At 37.4% G+C, this 26,209-nt stretch overlaps 1 long non-coding RNA gene across 4 annotated transcripts in view; it reads right to left on the bottom strand.

Moving 5' to 3' along the window:
- The window catches only part of LOC119624872 (uncharacterized), a 592,746-nt gene that overhangs the window by 86,620 nt on the left and 479,917 nt on the right, over nucleotides 1–26,209 (bottom strand). The gene's annotated exons all lie outside the window — the stretch shown is intronic.

The raw sequence follows: 26,209 nt of genomic DNA on the forward strand, positions 1-26,209 counted from the left end.
TTGTAACAAGTAGAAAACAAAGATTGTTGTCTGTCTAGGCTTGGCTTATGACAGAAAAAATAATTACAAATTCAAGATTTATGTTGCATTGAAGTGTATGTTTTGAACTACACCACTCATGTAACCTGGAAACCTTAACCCCAAAATTCAATAGGCCTCAAGTAGTTCCTGTCAGAAACAAATGCAAACTAACCCTTGAAAGAAACTTCTAGAATTCAGGTCACACAAAATACTCAGTTAAAACAATAACAAAATATATCACCTAACAATGAGCTTGTTATAAGAAAGCATATGAAGAAACAATTTAAAGGCTTAGAGGCAACACACAAGATAACAGTGGGATTAGTGTCATAGAAACTTGAGATATTTGAATTACAATTTGAAAAAGAACATAAAATAATCATATTTAAGATTAATGAGAGTTAAAGAAAGGAATCAAAACATCAAACACACACAAAACATTACATGAAAATAATAAAAATATTTGGAAACATAAATAAAACTTGGAGAAGTAAAAAAGAGTATAACCACTGGAACTAAAAACTCAATAAACATGCTTAACATCAGATAAACACAACTAAAATGGAATTAATGAACAGAAACATGTATCTGAGAAAAAATCAATAATGCATCATAAATGATAAGAGACAAAATAGGAAAGCAATGTTTAGAAATGAAGGCAAAGAAATGAGAAGGTCCAACATACATCTAATAGGAATTCCTACAGAAACTCTAGAGAGAGTAAGACAATAGCAATATTCATTTAAGAAAATAGCTGCTAATTTTTTTAAATTAAGAAAAGAAAGGGATCTACAAATTCATAAGTAGAACAATACTGAAAAATAATAAATTAAAAATTTTAAAAAGAGAAAAATAAATTACCTTTAATAGAAATAGGGACATTGAAATGAAACTTCTCAACAGCAATGACAGACATCAAATAGCTTTGATGCTAAGGGAAAATAATTGATAACCTAGTTAGCTTAAGCCACACAGAATTACTAATGTTAAATTATATACCTACAAAAAGGAAATTACATACAGTTTAGTTACACACCAAATTTTATTCAGACACATTCTTACTTAACAGTGAAGGTGAAATTATGACATTGTCAGTAAAAGAGAGATATTCACAGTTTTATTACAGACACAATTTTACTTTATTCATTACTGTACTCCAAGTATCTAGAATAGGGCCTAGTACTCATAAGTAACTAAATGAATACTTGAATGCTTGGTTGAAATAATACAAATTGAGTTGAAATCCTATTATATTCTATTATTTACAAGTGACACGTTTAAAAAAAAACAAAATAAACAAACAAAAAAGGCTTAAAACTAAAGGACAAGTAAAAAATTCACCGAACTACTACAAATTAAAAGAAGGCTAATGTTGTTTCATGTATAACACAAAATACAGCATAAGCAATTTATTAAGGATAAAAGCCTCATTGGGGATAAGGAATCACTACATATATTAGTGACATAAGAAAGGTTTTGCTTCAGTAAAAATTAGCCCCCAATCCATCCTGTTTAACATGTTTTACTCATATTGTATAACCACTACAGGTCAGAATGGTATACTATTCCACACAATCATCCAGAAACTCAGGCTGATAGAGCCTCTATTGTCTTGTAGTGGCCCTGTCAGAAATGCATAACCTTCTTTTTGCCATGGAAAGGTAAGAGAGCACTGGATTGTCTCATGCTATAAATTGAATGCTTCAGCCTGCAAGTGGCATTTACTTCTTCTCATAGACACTTTGTATGAACTAGTCACTTTTAGTCTTGCCTTATTTCAGAAAGTCAGGGAATTATTATACTCTACTGTACCCAGAAGGAGAGAAGAATTATGTATATGCATTAATCCATTTCTGCATTGCTATAAAGAAATACATGAGGCTGGGTAATTTATGAAGAAAAGACGTTTAATTAGCTCACAGTTGTATAGGCTGTACCAACATGGCTCCAGCATCTGCTTTTGGGGAGCCCTCAGGAACCCTACAATCACAGAAGAAGGTGAAGGGGGAGCCAGTGCATCACATGGCCAGAACAGGAGCAAGAGAAAGAGACAAAAGGTGCTATACACTTTTAAATAACCAGGACCCACATGAACTCATCACCAAGGGGATGATGCTAAGCCATTCATGAGGGGTGAATGATGTAAACACCTCCCACCAAGCCCCACCTCCAACACTGGAGATTACATTTCAATGTGAGATTTGGAGGAGACAAATATCCAAACAATATTAATGAGCAAGCAATAGAAGCCTCTATCATAATGATAGAATTACAGTTCTAAACTTTTATGAGCCTAATATGTCCTCATATAAAACAATATTTAGCATCTTTAAAGGAAAAACATGTCCAATCTACTACCATAAACATAGGTTTTCATGCATTAATTAGTAATTGATAAGCTGACAAAAATTAGCAAGGATAAAACAGTTAAACAATGTAATAATACATTTTAATGACTGCATTAATAATTAGATCTAATAAGCAAACATGGAATTCAACACCCAGCAGTTATAGAACACTTATTCTTTCCAAGAACACAATTATTGAAAAAACAAAAATTTTAAACTAGAATTGTATACCTGGTGGTAATATCTTTCAAAAAGGAAGTTGAAATTCACACACAAAAGTTAAAAAAAATTATCACCAACAAGTCTGTTCTACAGCAATATTAAAGGACATCTTTCTGACAGAAAGATGATGGGACCAGGATGACATGTGGATCTACAAAAAGGAATGAAAACCAATGAAATGGTAAAGACATTGGTAACAATATATATTCCTTAAAATTGTGTATAAATGACAGTTTAAGCAAAAATATTAACTATGTAATATGGGGCTTATAACGCATGGTACAAATAAATTGCATGGCAATAAGAGTGCAATCATCTGCAGGGTAGAAATGGATATATACTACGATATCATTCTTATACCACAATGTGAAGTTGTATCATATCACCTGAAGATAGACTGTGATGAGTTAAAATGTGTACTAGAAACCAAAAAGTAACCACTAGAATAGTAAAATAAAGAAATATACCTAATGATTCAAAAAAGGAGATAAAATGGAAGCAAAACTCAAAAGGGAGCAGAAACAGAGGCAAAAGAGAAGGAAAAACAGAAGCAAAAGAAAAAAATAGCACAATGATAGATGGAAAACTAACTCTACCTGTATTCACATTAAATGTGGTGGTGGAAAATAGTATAACCACTTTGAAAACAGTTTGGCAGTTTCTTAAGATTTAATCATACATATACCATATGATCCAGTCATTCCATTCCTAGGTATTTGTACCAAAGAGAAATGAAAGTATATATTGTGAAAGGCTTGTTCACAAAATATTTAAAGTTTCCTTATTTGTAATAGCCCCAAATGGAAAATAGCCAAAATGTCCACTAACAGGTGAATAATTGAATAAATCGTAGCATATCCGTACAATATAGTACTCTTCAGGAATAAAATGTAATGCACTATTATACACTCATCAGCATGGATAAAGTTCGAGTTATTATATAAGTGAAAGAAGCCAGACAAAAATAATATATAACTAGACGATGTCATTTATATAAAATTCTATAAAGTAGAAACAAATATAGAGCGACAGGAAGCAGATCAATGGCTGCCTGGGGGTGAGTGGGGGACAGGAAGATGTGGGAGGCACAGTGATTTGGAGGATGATGATATGCTCATTACCTTGATTATGGTGGTTGCTATGGTTTGGTTGTGTCCCCACCCAAATCTTATCTTGAATTGTAGCTCCCATTATGCCCATGTGTCATGGGAGGCACCCAGTGGGAGGTAATTAAATCATGAGGGTTGGTTTTTTGCATGCTGTTCTCATGACAGTGAATAAGTCTCATGAGAGCTGATGGTTTTATAAAGGGTGGTTCCCCTGCACACACGGTCTTACCTGCTGCCATGTAAGATGTGTCTTTGCCTCTTTTGCCTTCCACCATGATTGTGAGGCCTCCCCAGCCATGTGGAACTGAGTCCATTAAGCTTCTTTCCTTTATAAATTACCCAGTCTCAGGTATGTCTTTATTGCCAGCATGAGAACGGACTAATACAATGGTGATAAAGGGTCTATATGTCAAAACTTATCAAATTACACAGTTTGAATATGCGTGGTTTATTCTGTGATAAGCCTGTTTTTTAAAAAATTTCAGTTTCTACTGCTTCCCTATATCATCTGTCCAAGAAAGTCACATCAAATATGACAACATCGGTTAGGGGTCAGTAAACTATGGTTCATGAGCCAAGCACTTGTTCTTACAAATAAACTATTGAAACACAGACATGCCCATTCATTTACAAGTTGTTTTGGCTGCTTTCATGCTACAAAGGCAGAATTAAGTAGTTATGAAACAAACCACATGGACCACAAACCTAAAATATTTGCCATCTGAACCTTTAGGAGAAAAGTCTGATGACCCAGTATAGATAGGTTGAAAGTAAAAAATGGAAAAAGTATATAGCATGCAGACACTAATTTTGAAAAAGCTGGAGAGGCTGTATTAATATTAGACAAAGTAGACTTCAGAGTTAAAACCTTATGAGGGATAAAGAGGTATGTTACATAATGATGAAAGACTCAATTCAAAAAGACTTAATCCTAAGTAGTTATGCAGTTAATAACAATGCTTCGAAATACATGAAGCAAAAACTGATAAAATTAAAAAGAAATGGACAAATCCAAAAATGTAGCTGGATATTCCAAGACTTGTTTCTCAGTAATTGATATAACTAGGAGACAGAAAACAAAACATTTTCTTGAAACCGTTGACAAATCATTTTAAGAATGCTTGTTGTATATAGTTTTCTTTTGATATCATGTTTCAATAAGTGGATCATATACACATTAAACACATGTTAACACACAGTCTGATTTTTTAATTTCTCATTTTATTATGTCATTATAAGTTCTCTATATTGTAGTGTATAACATCAGACTGAATTTCCTGATTTTATAAATAAAGCACTTATATGGTAGTAGCTATTCTTTCAGGAACTGATAATTAGAAAAGTAACATATTTTGAGAATTGCACGATTAGTAACAAAAAATTAATTTGCATTTTTTAATGTTTGTTTTGTTTTCTTTTTTGGTCTTAAGTGCATCTCCCTCTCTCAGCTAAGATCTTGTTTTCTGCCAGTGTGGTAGAGTATATAGCCAGAAAATCTTTCTGCAGCAAAACACCAGAAATGCTGGGGAAAATAGAATTTTAAAATGTATCACTGAGCTCATAAGTAAATAAGGGAAAATTCCAGGAAGCTGAAAATTCAATAGCGGCACTTAGGGTGGGAACAGGGTTAGAAAAGGTCTGTAGGTTGCAAGTTGAAATTCAGTAACTATGCAGGAGCAAGATAAAGCCTTTAAGTCTTCACAATACAGTACATTGGCATTGGGCCTCAGAATGCTGCATCCTGGTTGAAATGACAGTGTGGAAATGATTCATTCGCCATCATTAGAAGAAGCTAAAAGAGTTTCTACTTTTTTAACTGGAATTCGGTGGGGGAAGATCGCTTCTAAAATTGGTAACCAGATAGATTTGAGGATTGACTTTCTACTACCTGTGTTTTCCAAAAACCACTCAAGTATATATTAACAAAAGAACAGGTCCAGGTTAGTAATACTGGGGCACTTGATAGACTCGAACACCAAATCTGCTTCTCGGGACACATCCTAAATCCAGACCTCTCAGGACATCCACAAATGAATACCTTGAAGATGTGCTCACGATTCAAAATTGGAAAGCGCAAATGAAAAACAGTGAGCAGATTAAGTAAGCAGCAAGTTAGTCTCCCAAAAACCTCAGAAAAAAGCATGCATAGACAATGTTAACTGGAAAAAAATACTGCCACATTTTGTAGTTAATTTAATTTAAACATTATTTACTTCTTTGAACTGTGGTCTTTTACTTCATAAAAATCACTGCTATGTGTCATAAAATAATAATGCTTTGATTTACCAAACAAATGTGTGGATTTCATAATCATATATTTTCAGGGTTGGGACTAACTCAATAATTCCACAGGTAGTTTCTCTTGTTTTAAAATATTATTAGAAAGCTCTCATTTTCTCTTATGATTTTCTTGTTTTTGAGGTGCTAGACATATAAACAATATCACATCTAACTTGAAAATAAAATTGTATAAATTTAGAGGTTGGTATTAATCTATGTTGAAGCAGGAAATAGACTTTAAAATTTTGGTTTATTTTATATTAGGCTTAATTTTTAACACACGTAGTATATATATATTTGTGTGTGTGTGCATGTGTGTGTATGTGTATTTAAAAAATGGCTATTAACAGACTAGATTTTTTAAAAGAGGGTGTCTGAGAATCAAACAAAATTAGGCAAAGATTACCTGATTTTACCTGATTTTAATTTTACTCAATAATAAAATTTGAGACTTTTTAGCCTAATAGTCATTTTCTTTTGAAAGCTTGGTTTGTAAGACACTATTTGACTGAGCTCATTTTTCTTCTGCAGGAATCATGAAATGATGGCTGCAACTTGGTAATGACCTTGCTTACTTTATATTAAGCATTTAATATCACCCGCATATTAAGGGGACTTAGGATTGTTTCATAACTGATTTCTTTTTCCAGTGGTGCTCTAATTGCAATTTGCACTCAGTCTATTGCTCTAGCAACTAATGAGTTCAGTCGTTTCAAGGACTTCATGCATTATTTGCTGTGAACACAAAGGAACTTGGCAGAAAAGTAAAGAAACACAGAGATGGGTTTTATACAGGGGCATTTCTGGAAACTATGTAGAAATTCAGGAAAAGGAATCTGACTAAATCCATCACAGTTCTCCTATTCTACTCAAATTCTACTCAAAAAAATCCATCACAGTTCTCCTATTCTACACAGTAATTTGGAATAACTCACTGTGAAAGAAAGAAAGAAAGAAAGAAAGAAAGAAAGAAAGAAAGAAAGAAAGAAAGAAAGAAAGAAAGAAAGAAAGAAAGAAAGAAAGGAGGAAAAGGAAGAAGAAAAAGAAAGGAAGGAAGGAAGGAAGGAAGGAAGGAAGGAAGGAAGGAAGGAAGGAAGGAAGGAAGGAGGGGAAAGAGAGAGAAAGAAAATGATTCAACAAATATTTCAACCTCAGTACAGATATAGACTGCAAGTCCCAGGAAAGCCTGAAGCTTTGTGAAAGCGATTATAAAATTTCCTTTCAGAACAAATATTGAGATTATCACATCTGAATTTCAGATTTCTTCTTCACCATTAGAAACCCTGAAGGGCTGTAACAGAGTATATGGCCTAGGCCTTCAAATTCTCTAATTGAGGTAAAATCCACTTTTTAAAAGAGATTTCAGTAATTTCATAGTAGCATGACTCAGCCATGGTAACTTTACCAGGGTATTATTAGTGGGATTGGCCCAAGCTGAATTGTAGGATAAATGATGTATGATTTCTGATGCCTGGAACATTGTATTTCTAGCACCCTGCATGTGGGCCAACCGTTCTGAAGAGTCCTGTCCGCCAATGCTTTTCAACCATCCCAACCACCAAGGATTAGTGGTTTATGTCATGAATGTTTATCAAACGCTTTAAGTATTTGAGTCTTTGAGTCAAGTGTGCTGAAATTAAAGAGAGGAGAGGCAGACAACTGACCAAGAATTCATGATGAAGGGGGACCACTGCTCAGATAGGGAGGTGTGTGAATGTTCTGAGAACACTTAGAAAAGGTCCACCATGCATCCTGGAGGATCAATAAAGAACTCCTGGGTGGAAGTGACATTAGGCTGAAACCTGGAGGAATAGAATTAGCCAGGTGAAATAAAGAGGAAGGGTGTTTCCAACAAATGAATGGTCAAAGGGAAATAACCTGGCATGTGTAGGGAAGGAGAGTAGTTCTTACTCGGCACTCATCAAAACACTCTGGGCACCTCCTTCAGAAATGCTTGGCAGCTGCTGTTTTCAAAAACATTTGCGCCTTAACTATCTGATATTGGCAAACCCGTATTGACAGGTGGTTTTGAAGCCTGGCACTTTTAAGACGTGTTTAAGAATAAGTTCTTCCCAGAAGGTTGTGACAACATTGCCAGTGTGAAATAATTCTGCAGCATGCTTTTTATTAAAGTGGCTGAAATTTAAGTTCCTAATTTTATTCCAGTGACCAATCCTCCACAATTCATAGACCTTGGAGATAGCATCTTCTTTGTGACTCATCTCTAGAGTTTATCTGGTACCTCTATCACCAGACATTTAATAAGTGTATCCTCAGTGCCAGGCACAGGGCTAAACGGATTGGTTGGGAAGAGCTCCAGCAATGATGACCACTCAAGATTTGCCTCTGCTCAAACCAGTTTCATGGCAAATGTTCCATTACAGAAAGTTCATTCAAGTAATAATTTCTTCATTTTGTTTCTGCCTTATAAAACATTCACTCATTTGCTTACTCATTGATTCAAAAATATCTGTTAAATACTTATTCTGAAATACAACAATTTCACCTTTTGTGGGGCCCCTTAGGGGAGACTCATGAAAATCAGTAAGTACAGTGACAAGCAATTAATTATTAATTAATAATTAATATGATAAAGGTTGTCATTAAATCTCCAGAGAAGTCCTATGAGTGCTCAAAGGAAGACGTCTCTTACTTCTACCCAGAGAAGTTATGAAGGGCTGCCTGGAGGAGGTGATATTTGTCTTAAACAAATACTACTGCCTTGTATTTCCCTGAGAATTATAATAGAAGAGAGAAACTGAAAAAAAAATTAAATATTGGCTAATAAGAAATGGCAGAATGAAGGGAATGGGTGGACAAGGAGGAAAGAGCATCCTGGGATGGAAACTACACATGCAAAGATATAGAGATGAGAAAGAGAACAAAAAAGTACTCTATTGGGCACTGAGCACTGGGTGAGTGACTGAGTCTGGGTGGGCAGAGATGTGGTGGCAGATGTGATTGGAAAAGTAGGCAGGGTTGGATAGTAAAGCTCTTTTCATCCTCACAACCATCAAAAGTAACAAGTACTTGTATTATCTAAATGTCAACTCCATAATTCCACCTGGAAATCTACTTGGCCTTTCAAGTTACACATGGAAAACCAAACTCCAGTCCTGCCCCCACCAGCCTGTGGCTTCTGCTGATTTCTCTGACTCAGTAAATAGCATCTTTAAAAGTACCCTAGCTCAGGTCAAAGTCAGCCTCAACCTCTCTCTTTCCTCACATTGCACATTTTACCTGTCAGTAAATCCTGGTGATTCTACATAGGAGATACACCCAGAATTCAGCATTTCTCATCACATCCTGGCCCAAGCCACTACCATCTCTTGTTTGAATAATGAGTGCAGCCTGTTGAGCCATCTTCTTGTATCGGTCCTTGTTCACCCTGATCCCCTTCTGTTCTGAAACTGGTGGTCAAAGTGACACTTTTAAACTCTGTATCACTCTGTTCAAATCCTTATTACTCAAAGGAAAGCTGACACAGTACAAAGGATGAGAAGCCCAGAGATGTGTGCCCGCATCAGCTCTTAGTCTTTATATCCTATTACTCTACCAGTCTTCTCTTTTCTCCCACCGCTCCAGGCTCCTTGCTTTTCCTGGAACTCAAGCATTCTACCTTATCTCGTCCTTCTATTTCCTTGTTATCCCCCAAGTTCTCCATAGTTCTAACCCTCTCCTCCTTGCAGACTCTGCTACAATGTCACCATCTCAGAAAGACCTTCAGAGTCTCCCCTATTTAAAACTGCAACTGGCTGGGCACAGTGGCTCATGCCTGTAATGCCAGCACTTTGGGAGGCCGAGGCAGGTGGATCACCTGAGTTCAAGAATTCAAGACCAGCCTGACTAACATAGTGAAACCTTGTCTCTACTAAAAATACAAAAATTAGCTGGGAGTGGTGGTGCATGCCAATAATCCCAGCTACTTGGGGGGCTGAGGCAGGAGAATCACTTGAACCTGGGAGGTGGAGGCTACAGTGAACCAAAATCATGCCACCACATTCCAACCTGGGTCACAGAGCAAGACTCTGTCTCAAAAACAAAAAACAAAACAACACCACAAAGAAAAAACTGCAACTCTCTCCTCCACTTCTATTTTCCTTCCCTGCTTTACTCTTCTCTACAGTAATTTATTCATTCAATTTTTAAAAATTGTCTAAATCCTCTTAGTAGAAGGTAAGCTAATTTAAGGTACAGATTTATTAATTTATTGCCTTTTCTCGGGGGCCAATGATGTAGTCTTAGTACCTAAAACAGTTCCTGGCATATTCAGAAACATTCAAAAAATATTTGCTAAATGAATACAATGTCCACATTTTACAAATGAGAGCCAGAGGCACAGAGATGTTAAGAAACTTGCACAAGGTCCCACAGCAACGTGTGTGTCATGCTGATCTCGGGCTGGCTATTTTACAAGGGGTGAACAAAGTTTACAGAACGGAATGAAGGCTTTTATGCCAAACCCTATCGTTTTAGAAATACGAGAGCCGGAATCAGAGTGGAGGACTGGCGAAGGTCAGAGGGGGCCTTTAGGAGCAAAGGGCACTGACTTATTTTGCTGTGGAAAGTGGTTTCCAGGTGACCCCACCGAGCTGCCTCACATGAGCTAGAGCTCCTGTCATCTCTGGCTAACAGGTCAGGGGCTCTTCCTGCCTTTTTGTCTTTGCAGGAACTTTGCTTCTGCCTCCTCTTCCTCCGGGTCAAGAGTCCCTTTTGCAGTCTCAAATAGGGTGAGTAGAGTGTGAGGGACTTTAGGAGTCCCTATTATGAAACCAGCACCCTCTGCTAAGGGAATGCTTTGAAGACTTGCTTCTAAAAAGGTCCTCTGATGGCTCCATGGGGTTTGCCTTTTAGAGGCTCTCTATTAAGAAAAAATACCAAACACCTTTATGGTAAAAGTTGCTAATTCTGCTTTGACTGTTTCTTGATAAATATGTGTGAAATTTAAAAATCTCACTTCAAAAAGGAAAAGGTTGTCCTTATTCAATGGAATTCTATATATAAAAAAAAAAACATTTGGAGAGAGAAGGGATTTATCTATTGTCAATTCATCTTTATGTGGCGAGACAAGCTTTGATGTAACTGATAGCTTGGTTACATAATAGCTCAAGAATACAAAAACGGCATGTGATGTATTATGCAGCAATTGAGACCAAAAGTTTGCTTCCCTTAGACGAGCATGAAAGTTCAGCCTGAAAGCTTTTGTTGAAAAGGGACTTTCTTTGTAATAAATCAGGAGAACCTGTAAAAGTTATCTTCAGTAGGCACCTCATACACACTTTGGGAAAAAAAATTGTTAACTCATTAAGCTTAATGGCCCCAGAAGCATCCCAGAATGCTACAGGAGCTAAACCTTTAACAAAGAACCTCACTTCTAAGGAGGTAGTATTGAACCTACAGAAGAGAAATTCTTTCAAGTAGAGATCAGAAAGCTGAGCTATTATTATGAAAGAGCCAGAAACGCAGTCATTCTTTACTAAGGGCAGTTAACAATTTCAGAGATGGATACTACAAATTATGTATACTAGGGAAAACACTTAATAATGTTTAAAAAAATAACTTAATAATGGTTAAAAAAATGTTTTAAAGGCCACCTCCTCAAAAAGGGCCAGGAGAAAAAGCTATTTAAATTGGGAATCCTTGTAAGAGCATATCTGACTGAGAGAGTGTGTGTGTGTGTGTGTGTGTGTGCGTGTGCTTGTGTGCTGCACACACAAAATATTCATATTCATCCTGGACATGGTATAAATTGAAAAGTGCTGAAGACAGTAAACATATACTTGGTCGTAAGGTCTTCAATCTTCAATTAGTAGTATGCAAATAAAAGACTAAAAGATTCAAGTTTTGTGATCATCAGTTCAACTTAGAAAATGTAAAACTAAATGCAAAAGTGAGTCATAATTGCACATAAAGGAACATAATACTTTCTGAACTCCACATTTAATGCAATAATAAGAATGTTGAGCTTAGTGTCTGGCTTATAATAAGAGCTCAATTATTATTAGCAATCATAATTATTATCATCCCAGTATAGACTAAAGTTTGTATTATCAGATTTATATGCACTATTTTATTTAATTGCATATAAAAAGCTAAAAAGACTGAAATGAACATTTTTTTCAAGCTAAAGTTAGTAGCAACAAATTAATATCTCAGGAAACCTAAATATGAATAAAAAGAAATCCAGTTCCACATTTGCCTACAGATGATGCCTTTCATCTGACCATCTCAGACCACCAAACTGAATTAGGCATCAGGCAAACACATAGCATGGCTTACATTGCATCACTTTTCTAATAGTTCAGATGTTTGTCTTCCTAATTTATTACAGCCAGATACTCGCTTCCAGTTCTTTTTCCATCTTTTCTTCTGGCATTGCACTGCAAGCTCCCATTAGTCATCCAGAGATATATTACTTGTCCTGTTCTTGTCCAAATTATTTGCAAAGATGCTGTAATTTAGTGTGGGCAACTTAGGTGAGTGCTACAGTTAAAATTATTGCTTGCCTAAGGTTTCATTTTGAAATCCTGATAAGTCATTTCGAATGGAAGCTGTGTTGAGTACATTTCAATTTATTACTTTTTCTAAATAAACTAATCTAAATTAAAATCTAGCAGAATCAATACCTCATTTTTATCATAGAGCATTGTGATTCTACCTTCCAATCATTCATCTATCGTTCACTGTGGCTTGGGAATTGCTAACAACGAAAAGCTATTTTATATCATATTATGGAAATGACACATTTGTAGCCTGTTGTCTCATATATATGGGCCCAGGTTCTACAATAAAAGTTGCATCACTCTAACCCCCTCATATTATTTATTGTGCAGAACATTCCTCTAATGTCTTATCATGAGGATTATCTAATGTTTATTATGTGTTCACAATGTTCACAATCTGAAAACTGTCACTAAAAACTGTCTCATAGTTTGTTTGGATTTAGTTTCTTATTACAGTATTAGCCATCAACCTAGACAAATGAGTAGATATTTTCAGGTTTTCCAAACGTTATCCAGTGGCCTTCCTCCAAGCTATTCATTCTGGATATTTCCTTTTGGTACATAAAGGTCTAGTGTTGAGTTGGAGATATTGCAAAGATTTTTAATATGCATGTCATTCTAATATATTTTCATTTCTAGTGACCTAGAAAAGAACAGAAGCAAAAACCAGTACAAGGAGAATTTATTCTCATGACAAAGTGTTAAGGAAAAAAAGCTCTCAAAGGATTTATTTTGTCAGGTCTCATCTTTTCCATTATTCTTTTATGTCCCACTTGTATTGCATAGTCTATGGCCAATCCATAAAAGAATAATAAAAAGGCCCCATTTTATGTAACCACGTACCAGCATGTCTGCATAAAACAGGTGATGCATGTATTTTATGTCCAGAATTCCAAATGGCCACTCATATTTTTTTTACCTCTCAGCTTTCAAGGTTGAGTTCATAGTCTTCCAAGAGTCAAAGATCTTCAGTGCATTTGCTCCATGAGGGCAGGATCTGTGTCTGTCTTATTCACTGATGAATTCCAGAACCTAGGATGGATCCTAGCTGATAGCAGGATTTTAATAAATGTTTGCAGTTAATCTTTATTCTCTAACTAATTATTATAGTTAACATTTGAGACAGGTACCCCGGGCACTCTCATTGCCTAAAAATCTGAGAAAGTGGTTGGCAATTACCCAGTAGGTTCTGTGCCAACTTGGGCATACATCATCAGTGACTTTGCCCTGAAATCTCTAGCAAACAAAAGAGAATGTATGGCTCATAATTCAGAAAGGATGAAAAGACAGTAATTTACTTTAAGATACTCATAATCCAGCTGCAGACAAAACACATTTTTAAAAAAGATAAATGAGAACACAAGTCTAAATATGGTGAATGCCTAATAAGATGAGGAGAAAGAAGTCCTATTGGGCTATGATGGGCAGAGGAAGCTTCAGGAAGGTTTTGGATAAGCTCTGAGCCCCTAAGAACAGATGAAAATCACAAAATTGGGTAGGAAGGATATGGGGTTGAAGAAAGGTGAAAAAGAATGAAAGTTACTTGGGGAAGAAGGAATGGTGCCTGCTAGTCATGTTTGGATACAGGAGTGAGTACAGCACTAGCTAGTGATGTCTGGATACAGCAACATATACAGAGGGGGTTTGTTCTGTAAGCCAGGATTGATGCAAATATCATAGTCATAGAATTGGATGGGCTCAGAGTTTTTCCAAAACACATAAATATGTTTATGCACAAGAATATATCTGGTTACCGACTGCAAATGAGTCACTTGGCCAAGTGTTGACTGAGAAATTATATTCACCACTGGAAACAGAGTTAAAAGCTGAGCAGAGATGAGTCTCACTAGTGCCCCAGGCAACAGATGGACTTTGGAGTGTTGTTCTTTGTGGTTGATTTGCTTCTTTTTTTGTGACCAGCCAACAGCAGAAAACAAATAAGAAGGGGACTAAATACATTTGGCAGGGGAAATGCAGACGAAACATGGGTACTTGGTGACTTGTGCAGTTAACTCAGCAATTCCATGGGTTATCTGAGTGCAATTCAGAATAAGCACACACATCATCCCAAAGTCTTATCTAGGAAGCCAGAGGTGCTCACTTGCTCCTTCTGTGGCTGACTTTACATTTGGTGAAAATACGTATCCCAATCCAGAATAGAATCAGGGCCAAGCAGAGCACTGGCTTCCATAGAAATGCAGCTAATGGTGCCCTGTCTGTTCCTGAATGTCAGCACCTCTTGCCCTAACAGTCACTACACAGAAACCATAAGATTTCCAATGCAGAGGAGGGATGATTGCACTCTCATTTCTAGGGAGCAATTTTAGTGATATTCAGGAGATGGTTTTATAGCTTATACATCAAGAGTGGGTTAAGACCATGCATCCTAAATTTAGAAGTCTATCTGAAGACAATAACCATGGCTATCATGCTACAATTTACAAATGGGGGTTGAAAATTGCAAAAGCTTGGTAACAAAGATCCATCAGGAGGAGTTTGGTTAAATAAGACGGGATCATGCACATCCACTGGGATAGTGAGAGTGTAGCCCTTAAAAGAAGACGAAGTCTATAAGGTGCCTATCGATGTTCTTTGAAGGGAAAAAAAAAAAAAGAACTCCCTGTTCAAATACCTTTGAGAAACACTGAGTTAAATCCAGCAACTGAGTTAAACCAAGAAACTTGTTATTTGATTTCTGAGAACCTTTATGTGTGAGGGTACCCAGTGACTCTCTTAGAGACAGATAGAATAGACAGGCTTTTCTGAGATCATTAACTACCTTGGGAGTGTGGGATACATTTGCCTAGCACAATATTTTGAACACCAAAGATCTCAAGAATTATTGAAGGTCCGAGATAGGATTTTATGCTTTAATTTGCTTTGTTTCTTAGTCTTGACGGAAAGAGTGGGTGTCATCTTCTGCAAGTCAAGAGAAATCAAACTTTCTGTTTGTCAAACTTCTAATAACTCTGGTTTACCCTGGAGTTCAAGTCTGGTATAAACAGCCATTTTTTAAGGATACCATTTAGAATTTCTGAAATTAATGTGAAAATATGTATATTCTGGGCAAGAGCAACAAGTTTTATTTAATCAGCACCCTATTCATCACTGTATAATGTATGCAGTCTCTGGAAATGCATAGGAAGGAATGAAAAATTGGAGCTGATGAATTACAGAAACCTTATACATATGCTTAATGCATTAAACACTTTCTACTAACCCTTTCCCTCAACCTCTCAGCAAATACGTCCCAAATAATTTGAGGTAAACAAAGCCTCTTAATCACCCTTAATATTCAAAAAGAGAACATAGTTGGTTAACATGCTCAGCTTTAAAATATGATCCCATTTTCCTATGTGCTAAACTCAGCTGTATTATTGTTTATACCAAGACTGTTAACTAAGGGAAAAAATGGAAATTTTTTCCCAACTCCAGGCTCCTATTAATTATAGTGTTGTATATCCTATCAAATTGAATAATTAAAAAAGTAATTCATAAGTTCAGTACTTGCACAATCAATAATGTGGATCACATTTATTATCCAAAAATAAGTAATGGGCACCTGGAACTTGGAGGGTTTTAGCTTTTCAGTTGGTATTTAAAGTCAGACTATAAGAAGAGTCTATTTAAAATCAAAGCATAAGAACCAACCTTGTATGAACATACACAGTCATTTACTCATCATGTGAGTGCAATATTCACTCACCTGTTACCACGAAGACTTTTGGTTAAGAGATCTTAGACTTCAGATTAAAAGATTTTTATGCACTTTAGGTTAAAAGATTTTGCTTCGATAATTTTATTTTTTCTTGTTTGCAACCTGGAGAAATTATGTAATGGGCAATTTTTTAATGTTTCAGCTTCTGTTTGTGTGTCTCCAAAATGTGCCTACTATGTATTGGCATTTACTCCATGCCAGTCAGTGGGCTGATCCCTTTAGACCTTATCTCATTTAAGCCTCATGAGAATTCTATCATATTTGAGTTTACAGATAAGGCAACAAAAACCCTGGAAGGTTAAGTAACTTTTCCCAGTATGACTCAGAAAATAAAATATAAAGAGAGGATTTGAACCCAGACCTATTGGGCTCCTTTTTAATAAAATGTTTTAAAGTGCTCCCTCTTGATGAAAAAAGACTAAAATATTTGCCTTAACCATCTCCCAGGCTTCTGTGAGGGAGGTTGTGGCAGATTTTTTTCTTTCAAAGGTGTTTGTGCCAGTACATATCTCATTCTGTGTGCTCTTCTTATCATGTAAATGTTGACAAACCTCCTTTGAGAGGTAAGGTTTAAATTTCTTCCACTTGCATCTAGACTGATTTTGTAACTCCTGTACCAAGAGAATCCAAGGAAAATGACATTGATGACTTCCTATGTTGGATCATAATTGGCAAGGATGTTTTCTCTCTCTCTGGTTGCTTGCTCTAGGGGAAGCTGGCCACCATGCCAAGGGGACACTTAGGTAGCCCAAAAGAGGCCCCTACATGGGATAGTACTGAGGTTCCAAGCCAACAGCCAGGACCAACTTGCCAGCTATACCAGTGAGCCCCATGGAAGTAAATCCTCTGGCCTGTGTTAAGCCTACAGATGACTGCAGCCCCAACCAACATCCAACTATAAACACATGAGACCCGAAGCTAGAATCACTCAGCTGAACAGCTTCTGAATATCTGACCCACACATAGCATGAGAAAACATGAGAAAATACATGATTAGTATTGTTTTAAGACACCACTCTACATCTCCGGGTTTTTTGTTATAGACCAAGAGACAATGCAGTGCTACTAATAGAAGTATGTATTTTAAGTGTTCTGTTGACTGAACTAGTCACTGATAAATTGAAATCTTATTTTCTACACGGAATTGGGTATATATATATATTCCAAGACAGGAAATTTAATATGAACTTTTCATTGAGAAATATGGGTTGTAGCTGTGATACAAATAATCTAAACTCCAACTTACACCAACTTTACTGCAGTGATATTAGAAGGGTAGCCTTTTAAACGTATTTTCTATCAGGTTATCCCTCTGAAATGGGAAACATGAAAACTATACCTTTCATTTATACAGTACTGTAGTTCACAACTCATGACAACCTTTAACAAACATCATCTCAGAAAGTTGTTTACCATAAAGCTAAGTGTATTAGTCTGTTCTCATGCTGCTGATAAAGATATACCCAAGACTGGATAATTTATAAAGAAAAAGAGGTTTAATAGACTCTCAGTTCCATATGGCTAGGAAGGCCTCACAATCATGGTAGAAACCAAAGGAGGACCAAAGTCACGTCTTACATGGTGGCAGGTAAGAGAGAGAGCATGTGTGGGGGAACTCCTATTTATAAAACCATCAGGTCTTATAGACTTATTCACCACCATGAGAAAGACCCACCCCAATGATTCAGTTACCTCCCATTGGGTCCCTCCCATGACACGTGGGAATTATTGGAGCTACAATTCAAAATGAGATTTAGATGTGAACACAGCAACACTATATCACTAACAAAGCTTTAGCTTCTGAGCTTTTCAACAGTACTAGCCCCTTTCAATGGAAAACACTGCTAGCAATGTATTCATATAGTCTGCAGTGTTTGGTAAAATTTGCAAAAGTAGGCATTTTTGCTGTGGTTTGTTAAGACAACTTTCTTTACTTCAACTTCCTCTCTATCATGTTCCTCCCCCTGGCTGCTAGCTTTGGTGTGAGCACAGGTATTTTTGGCAAGTGGCTAAGATAAATTTGAGCTGGGAGTACAGTTTTGGCTTGTTGTTGTTTTAGTTTGTTGTTGTTGTTGTTATTGTTGTTGTTTGAAGGGGGTTACAGGCTTTTTCATAATGTATTATGATTTCTTTTCATATTCTAAATTTCTATCTTTATATCTTTTTAAAAATAATTTTGTGATCTTTTTTCTTAAAGAGGGTGCCCCAAATTCTGTTAGTTTCAGGCTTCACAGAACCTAAACCTTCTCTGATCACCTTTTGCTATAATTGCAATAGCCCTGTGAGGTTACTAAGGAAAATGCTATTAACCCAGTTTTACAATGAGAAAACCAAGATTCTAAAATTCCCAATGACTCATCCAAAGACATGTAGTTTGTAAGAAACAAAGAGAGGATTCAAACTGCATAACTCTGATTCTTGGTTCAATTCTCTTTCCACCAACCCACTCTACTGGAAGCATGTGTTCGCTCTTCTGCTTCCTTTAATTTCCAACAAAGCTGATCTATCCTATGTCCCATTCTTCCCTGCACCTTGGTCTCTTTTATGATTAATATGATAACGTGATTCAGTTCAATTAACTACAAAAAATTGGAAATATTTAAGATCTTCCTTCAAAGTTATGACCTTTGAAATGACTGGTGTGGGGATTTCAGGCACCACAGCAGACTCATGTCATTTACATTTTAAGTGCAGGAATTTTCCCAGTGCTCAAGAATCACATAATCCACCTGTACCTCAGACTAGAAAAGGGAATTCTAGGCAGAGGGTACACCAAGTGCAAAGTCAGGAAGGTCTGATGATACTGGGCTGTAGTTTCCTGAAAGAGTCATGGGAGGTATAGCATAAATAATGTCTCCCTGAAGATGATTTAGTTGAACCATTTTAACACTGCCTCAGGGAATTGCCCCTCAGCTTCACATGCCCTTAAGCTGACCAAGCTGTCCCTCAATGAGTATCATGCCATCTTCCCAGAATCCCTCCTGCTCTGGCTTCTCATGAGAAAGCATAGACCCCAATTCTGCATTCCAGTGAAAACACAGTCAGTTTTGTAAGCTGAATTATTAATACATCATTGAGGCCTTTTGTATTTTTGTAACAGAGCTAGCAAATCTGAACCCTGTTTGTTGACTCAGATGTGGGAAGAGATAAAGTTTTCCCAAGGGCAAAACAAAACTGGGCAGAGTTGAGGCACTGGAACAATTGATTTCCATTAGTCTTAAATAGTAATAATGAATGCTCAAAAGAACTCTTCCCAAAATGTCCTTCAGCTGATAATTTATTTCCACTCCTTTCCCTCTTCAGAGGCAAAACTTTAATGGACTGTCTTTTTGCAGCAAATCTTAATATAACAGTTAATATGCAGACAAAGTGACCGAGTCCCCTTGACACATGTGTCTGATTTCCATTTAACAGGAATGGGGGGGAGAGAAGGAGGAGGAAGTACTTAAGTGAGATGCAATCCCCTCCTCCACTGCAAAGTGCAATGCCTGTCTGTGTCATTAAGATCCTTCCATTAGTTTCTTACACATCTCTCCAAACGCAGCAAATTGTGGGGCCATCATATTCAATTCTGCTTATGGCATCTGAGCTAAAATATAATTTCTTCATTTGCTATCGTGAATATTACTTGCAGTTGATATTTTCCATTATGTAATATTTTAGTCATTTCATTTAATCTGTTTCATGTTAAACAATGAAGAAAATGGCATTAATTTGACTAGCTCTTTTTTCTTCATTTTATATCTAAAATATCCTAACTGGGCCCTTCTCCTATCTTTCCCTTGCTTTATCTACAATTTCCTAATAAGCCACTCATTAAAATCCCCCATTAATCGGCACATCATTTTGGGTCTAAGCCTTCTTGTCCCTTTCTCTTCTTAATTTTCCCAGGATTCCACATCTTGTCCATAACGGTTTTTTATTTTCTTCCCTTCTTTCTATAAAGAGGTTTGTATTCTAGGGAGATGCCCTCAGAGAGAAGTGAGCAATCAGACCTGGATGGACTGGATGTCCTGTGTGCTGGAAACTGCTGCAGGTCAGCTACATGGCCGCAAGTGCTAGAGCCTGGGGAAGGAAGTAGGACGTGAGAGAGGCAAGAGAAGTGAATGAAGGGAATAGTTGAGTGATGATGTGGCACCAAGTGGACCCAGACAAGAGAATCTGGGAGAGGAGACTTGTAAGTAGCCCTCATGAAGACTTCAGCAAGATGGGCACAAGAAATTTCAGTATGCCTTGCTGTGATTTGTTGTGTTCCTTTTTCAAGAAAACCTAGAGTAAAGAAATACTTTATTCTCTAAATTTTTCTGTAACTGAGTTGTGTGTGTGTGTGTGTGTGTGTGTGTGTCTGAGTTGTGTAGGGAATTCAGAGACACAACTATCAGCTTTGAGGTGGCCTAGAAACATTCGGGGACAGCTCTCTCCCCGATCTTCCTTCACAGCCTTTACTCAATTTCGCTTACAAAAAAGCCCCAACCCCGGTGTGTGATGTTCCCCTTCCCGAGTCCAAGTGATCTCATTGTTCAGTTCCCACCTATGGGGGAGGGATTGCATTGGGAGTTATACCTGATGTAAATGACGAGTTGATGGGTGCTGACGAGTTGATGGGTGCAGCACAGCAACATGGCACAAGTATACATATGTAACAATCCTGCATGTTATGCACATATACCCTAGAACTTAAAGTATAATAAAAAAAAAAAAAAAGAAAGAAAAAGAAAAACACCACAAAAAAAAAAAAAAAAAAAAAAAGCCCCAACCACTTTCATAAGAAAAGGAAAAGATTCCCCAGTAGACAGGACTGGCCTTGGGTTACACTTCCATTGAGAGTTTATTGTAGTGACATGGTATTATTGATGGCTCAGGGCACCATGGTTGTATTGGCTTTGACTTCTGGCAACAGGTGAGGCGTCCTTGCTGCAATAAGGAAGTTGTTTACAATATTTAGAACTTGAGTGGGAATGACCAAGCTGCAGGTCATGAGTGTGATATCTCAAGTTTCGCAGCCATGAGGACTCCCTCATTCACACCCAGGGATTCTTTCTTTTCTCAGGCAAAAGTCTTGTAAATGCTGGTTGCTAACCATCACAGCCCATGTGCCAATTTGACCACTTCTATTTCTGGAGCAAAGCTGTAGTCTTTCTCCTCATCAGTCTTCATGAAGAAAATAAATAGGAAAATTAGTTATAATTGTGTGTTCTGGGGTGTGGGTGTGTGTGTGTGTGTCACCCTCTTCCCCTGCTGTAAACAGTTGCTTTGAAAAGGAAAGACCTTAGAGAAAGAATCCTGAGCCACCTACAATCTCAGCATCATTCATTGGTTAGTTTCAAGGAAAGGACTTTATGCATTGAATTGACTTCAAGAACAGGAAAGAATTTCAGGAGGTATCTGGTTAGTGATGTGGATGTATCTAGCTGATAAACTCTTTTGTCAAACAAAATTCTTAAGCCAGATCCTGATATGTGAGGTTGAAGCTGCCAACTGGTTGTGACACCTGATCCCTGTTCCAGCTTTCTCCTTACTACCCTTCCCAGCCCTGTTCCCCTCATCACACAGCTGGGTGACCTTGCTGAGTATCTTCCAGAGTCTTCCTCTGCCAAAGAGGAAAGGTAGTAGGACCTGCTGCATAGAGTCGCTGTAAGGATTAAACAAGAGGGTTCTTGGGAAACCCTTAGCACCATGCCTGGAAAACAGCAATCCCTAATAAATGTTGCCATGACAGTTATTATTATTAATGGCACAATGAAGACTAGAGACCGTCTCACTCCCCATTTGTGCTCTTACATTTCTCTACACTGAAACAGTGTTAGCTTTACTTTTGGTAATCCTGTGGTGCATTTTTGCTTTCTTGTTGTTTTCATTAGTCCCTCACTGGCCAGTTCCTGGTTATATCACTGCCTGCAGCACAGGACAGCTTTAAGCTGTCTTATCTCTCAGTGTTTGTCAGGTCTCCCTCTCCAGCAGTGTCACTCTCTGTCTCAGCCTCAGTCTTGACCTCTTCCCCTTCACCTTTTAGGATGAGATTTTCTCTCTCCTCCTTCTCCCTCCACTTTAAAAACTCTTTCTGCCTTTTCCTCCCCTTGCTTCCCTTACAAGCTTCTTTTGCCTCCCTTGTCTTTCCTCTCCCACTCCTGCCTCCTTTCTGACAGATGAGCCTACTCAATGCCGTGTCTGGTTCTATTTTATTCATTGTGCCCAGTGAGTTTCCTCAGCCCCTGCCTTGTTCTGGGGACATTCCGTTCAGAAATGGAAATGTCATGCTAATGCTTGTGGCAGTGCCATTGTCTCATAGCAGGTCTAAAGGCCACAACAGGGCCCTGCTGGAATAGATACCAGGGACCACAGGTGGCACCAGGAAGAGGACCCTAAGCCTCAGCCAAGGGCTTTACAAGACCACCGTGATTTACTGCCAGATGAATGAGTGCCATCTGCATGCTGCAGGTCTGGCGAGGAGGGCAGTAAAGTCATGGTGCTCGGTATAATGTTAATTTCCCCTGAAAAATTCAAAGTGAATTTTGTAATTCACAATATTGTGAATTTTGTCAAAATGTAGGGAAGTATAAACACTGTTTATCCAGTGCGTTCTGGCTAATCACACCCTGGCTGTCCTTCTGATTGCAGATTGATTTCGTTCATTCTTACAAGGAAAGAAATGTATTCCAGAGAAGACATTCGTCTAGATGGGCTTTGAAGACAAAGCAAAGGCTGAACTACTAAGGATAATTGGGTTGAGTTAAAATGTGCTGCTTCCAGTGGAAAGTAAAGTTATGAATACCAAAGGAGTTAATTTCTTGGGTATAACAGGGATAAATCAATGAGTCTTGAAGTTAAATTTACTTTCCCAGACTCCCTGGTCATTCAAGGTAATTATTTCTCCATCATATCTTCTATTGACCAATGACAAAACTAGATTCTTTTACCAAAAATTCTGTCAACTAGAAAATTCTATTCACCAGAAATTTCTATTATTGGTGATTTGCTATGTATACTTTTTAATATAATATATTATATATCATATATAATAGACATAATTATATGATATATAAGCAGATATTGATGTAATCTATATCATATAAATAATCTATAACATATGGAATGTATATATTGCATGTGTAACATATAATTATTGGTGTTTTGCCAGTAAAATTAGATATGTAATAAGTATGATGTAATGTGTGTAAAGAACTCTTGGTTTCATTAAATTATAAGCCACATCTCTAATAATTTAATAAATTTATCCCTCATTTTGACAAATATTTAGGAAATTTCTGTAGGTGTGATAGGATGTGGAATACAAAATTGTGGTCATTTACTTCCCATGTTAAGAATATTTTATTTCATTTTAATTATTTAAAGATTTATGTGCATATAGAGGATCCAGTTTGGTTTTCCTTTCTTCTTGAATGCCATATATTAAATGATAGAGATGATTCCATATATAATCTGTGCAAAGGACATATGCTTCCTTTGTCTGCCCAGCATGTCTTTCTTCTTCATGTGAATAGTACACCAATGTATCTTTGGGGAACTACCTCTGCCCCACTGCAAAAAGTGAAATAATATGTATTTAAAGGGCATACATTTAATCAAATAGCTTCCACAGATAATTTACTTATTTTTCCTCTTTGATTATTTGCAAATCAAGTGGTTCCCTTTTGTTTCCTCTTCAATACTTTCCATCTTCCCCACAATTCAATTACATTGAGGCCACTGGGGCAATGTTTTTCTCAAATTTATAATCCAAATGGTTTTCTTTCATCTCTGCCCCTCCCCATAAGTTCCCCTTCCTGAGAGCTCATGATTCCAACTGTATTTGATTTTCTGGGGTCTCTGTGGCTTATACGCTCCTCAGTCAGAAGAGCAGAGAACAAAGGGAGTTAATAGGAGCATGTTAAACAGGCATATATACCACTGTATCTCACCTCTTCTGCAATGTTTAGCTGAGTTTAAGGATATACTTGAGATCTTTTTCCTCTCCAAGCTGGGAGATTCAGCCATCAGCTAGCCTGAAGGACCTTATTATAACAGTGCCACCCATAACCTAAGCCCACGGCCTGGACTCAAGAACTGCGTAATAGAATGAGGTAGCAGCATCATGAATAAATGGGAAAAGCTTGAAGCTTTAATAACATTTGCTCCCTATATTGCAAGTTTTACATCCCAGTGACTTTTTGGAGGATTAATTACAGTTTTCTCTAAGAGCAAACTGTGAAACTTAGTAGCTCACCCGACTTTCCTGCGGAGATGCTTCTCATTTGGCTAAAATTAATAATTTAAATAGGTACCCAGGAGCCCAGGTAGCTTAAGAACTGCCTGGATCCTCTTTACAGCCAAGTTATGTGCTGCAAACTCCTGTTAGAGAAACTACCTGTGACTGAGATGCTGCAGAGACTGCTTCTCATATTTACTTCATTAATTCTTTCCTTCTCCTTCTCCCAGTAAAAACCTGACAATTCGGTGGCCTGTGTGGGTGGATGACAATGACATTCCTGTTTAGGAAGTCCACCGAGGTGTTTTGATGGCAAAACACCTCTGTCAATGAACCATTTTTCTCTCAATTTTCCTGATGTGATATATTTGTCACTCTAATTCTTTCCTCTCCTATTTACATATTTCTCACATTGTTTACTATATAAGATCTTGGGGGAAAAAGAGAAGGCATATGTGTTGTTGCCTTGGTTGAAAAGCACCTGGTTTGAGTGAGAAGATAATTACCTCCCACCCACCCATCCCACCAGCCTACACCCTACTTACTGCTTCTTACTGAGAATTGCTTCACCTGAACTAATTTTGATGTCTGTAGAAAAGTGAATGTTTTTGTATCATCTATCTCTAAACGAAAAGCTTCTTTGTATATCCATTGCACTGCATCATCAATGAATTCTTGAAATAAATATTGATTTAATCTAATTGTCTAATTTTCTAGATCGATGATTTGGAATCAGACACCATGCCTTTAAATTTGAACTCTGCCCCTTAACTGTGTAACCTTGCTCAGGCTCTTTATCTCTCTGTACCTCAGTTTTCTCATCTGTAAGATGGAGACTGATAATAATGGTACCAATCTCAGAGGGCGTTATGATGAGGACTAAGTAAGGCAACCTGTGAAAGTGCTTACCCCACATCTGTACATGGTAAGTACTCAATTAATGTTTTTTTTTTGAGACGGAGTCTCGCTCTGTCCCCCTGGCTGGAGGGGCTGTGGTGCGATCTCGGCTCACTGCAAGCTCCGCCTCCCGGGTTCCCGCCATTCTCCTGCCTCAGCCTCCCGAGTAGCTGGGACTACAGGCGCCCGCAACCGCGCCCGGCTAGTTTTTTTTTCTTTTTTTTTTTTTTGTGCATTTTTAGTAGAGACGTGTTTCACCGTGGTCTCGATCTCCTGACCTTGTGATCCGCCCGCCTCGGCCTCCCAAAGTGCTGGGATTACAGGCGTGAGCCACCGCGCCCGGCCCTCAATTAATGTTAGGTATTAAGTTGCTACAGGAAAGATCACTGTAACTGGGCCTGCATCCTTTCTTTACTCAAACATTCACCAGGCATCTACTGTTCAGGTCTTTCTTGTCTCTGGGCAACAATGATGAATAAAATACAATTCTTATCCTCAAGGAGAAAACAGTCAGTCCAGGGAGACGAACTGCTTTCTCCTTGAGGATAAGAACTGTATTTCTTATCAGTTACATGTCCTATGATATGGTTAGAGAGAGTAATAACCATTAACATTTATTGACTCCTTAATACTGTGCTGGATTACTTTATTTAATATTTTTAGAAACTTATGAGGTAGGCACTATTATTTTACTATTGTTCAGATAAAGAAACTGCAGCTTAGAAAAATGAAGTTCAGCTCTGTCAGACTCCAAAACTATGATTTTCACCATTTTTCTAACTGGGTGTTAACATATGAATACGTAACCATGTGCGATGGGTGCCCACAAATAGAGAAGATAATGCTGTGTTTTGAGAACCTGTGAAGTGGCAAGGACATATGATACAGGTATTGATGGAAAAAGG

Source organism: Chlorocebus sabaeus, chromosome 8, assembly GCF_047675955.1.
Source record: "Chlorocebus sabaeus isolate Y175 chromosome 8, mChlSab1.0.hap1, whole genome shotgun sequence".
Taxonomy (NCBI): domain Eukaryota; kingdom Metazoa; phylum Chordata; class Mammalia; order Primates; family Cercopithecidae; genus Chlorocebus; species Chlorocebus sabaeus.